This window comes from Rhea americana, unplaced genomic scaffold (assembly GCF_003343005.1).
Source record: "Rhea americana isolate MKP2758 unplaced genomic scaffold, rheAme1 scaffold_26, whole genome shotgun sequence".
In the NCBI taxonomy this organism is placed as follows: Eukaryota; Metazoa; Chordata; class Aves; order Rheiformes; family Rheidae; genus Rhea; species Rhea americana.
This window is the reverse complement of record NW_028186379.1, coordinates 6844983-6847189: the sequence shown is the minus strand read 5'-3', so window position 1 is coordinate 6847189 and position 2207 is coordinate 6844983.

Below are 2207 nucleotides of genomic sequence, written 5' to 3'. Positions count from 1 at the left end.
AAAAAAAAAAAAAAAAAAAAAAAAAAAAGATTTGCAAGATTTTTATCATACTTGGCAATAAATAATCCAGAGTGTAAAGATAACCTTGACCATCTACATAGTGATGCATTCTAAATCAGACATTTTCTCCTAGGAAAGATACTTAAGAGTAACTTTGGTTAGTTCCCTGAGACTTGTTTGCCTTTTCCTGCTACTGAAGATGTATCGTACTGGATGAATAGAAGCAGACTGAAATTGCAAACATCATGCCATTGTACGAACCCACAGTGCTTTACATTCAGTAACCAGAGCAGCGTGCAGTATCCTATCTCAACGAGAGCAGTAACAAAAGAAAAGGTCCAAAGAACAGTAAGAAAGAGATATGGAACAGCTTCCACATGAACCAACTACAACWACTCTTACAACTGGAAAGGGATGATAAGAGTCTGCAAGACAAGAGGGGAAAAAATGAAATGGCTGGACAGCAGTAAAATGTGTAAAAAGGTATAACTGAATTTACTGCTAAAGCACAATGTGAAAAGGAGTTAATTGAAAGCATCAGGAAAGATCCACTGGTTGCTATTGAATACCAGCATTTCCAGCTCAGGCAAAGAACTTCATCACTTCTCAGTTTAACAGAAGTTGTCACATTCTTTGCCAAGTTACTGCCAGTGCTCCAGCCAGACGTGACTGATGCAACAAGCCCTTGGTTTGACCCTTTAAGAGCTGGATCCTAGGAATTAACAAATGTGTTCTGGCTGATCACTACAGTAGAATTCTAAAGCCCTTTTGGAAAGGACATGTTTGGGAATGGTGGTCCAAAGGATTTGTTGATTCCTCATTCAGCTCTCCTCTACGGCAGTACATGCAAGTCTGGCCTCTTTGCAGAAGCCCTTGATGGGATGAACAGAAGAAAGAAGTATTAGTCTGGAATTTTTGTCACTGTACCACCACTGTCCTGCATTGCAGTTGAGTAACCTTACGCTACGCAGCAGTAGTTGTGTCTACCAATTGAGCTAGCATTTCTGATACAGCTTGAATACTTACTTATTTTTTGTGTTAAAAACCCCCTGCCCTGGAACCATGTTGAGACCATGCTGTCCTGCACAGTTTACATGTTTCATTTAAGAGAAATGAACACAAAGAGCTCATGCCTTTGAAATTGCAGCTTAAGAAGAAAAGCTTTGGAAGGTTAGAAGCAACTAAAAGCATCATGATTAAGCAAATGCTTAAACAATTGGGGGTTTCAGCTATCACAAATGCTCTAGCGATACCAAGAAAAGTTTAACTTATGTTGCTCAAATGACAGGGATGCCAGATCTTAGAAGGTAGCTCACTAGTGGCATGGGAGAAGTAGAGTTCCCTCTGAAATGCAATACCATACACAAGTGTCTTCCACAGAGACTGCTTCTTCAATTCCCCCCAACCCCCACCACCCCGTTTGGTCCCAATAGATGTGCTGTGAAGACAAGTGGGAGAGTGTAGTAGTTTGGAAAGCAAAGAGTAATCTGKTTTTCTACTCTTTAAAAGATACAGAATGATTTTATTCATGATCACCTCTTCCCCTACCCCTCCCCGACCCAAAGGATTCACCTTTAAACATCTATTCTCAATTCAATTCCCAGTAGTTTATGGGGACAGAAGAAGAGCTACCACTCACTGGCAACTGGTGTGTGCATGGTGGTGGCAGAAGTGAGATTTGGATTGCCATGCTTGCTCACTAGTGTGACAGAGTCTGCCTATTCAAGTTTCTAGGGCCATGCTAATTACACACCCTCATCACAGTGCGTAAAGACTGGGTAGAAAGCAGCCAAAAAGGTTAACAGGTGAACAATTCGGATGTCGCTTCAAATCTGTTGCAAATTCCTTTATGTTTGCCCCGCATCATGACCATTGAGCATACAGCCCTTCCAAAGCAAACCTGCCTAAGTCATCCCAAAAACCAGAGCCTGTGAACTGTGAGTTGTACTATGGGCCGTATGGTGGTGTTATATGAAAGGGAGAAGATGAGTTATAAGCCACAGAAGTTATTGCTCTTTCTAGAAAGTATAAACATCATAACCTGGCTGCTAGATGCCCTAGCAGCTCTGGACTACCTGTTGGTGGCTGTTCACCCTTATCCAGTTACTATCACAGACAGAAAACCACAAACAACTTGATCAAAGCAACACAAATGCTTAGAACAGTCACCATGCCTCCTGAGTTTAAAAAAACAACACACAACTGTA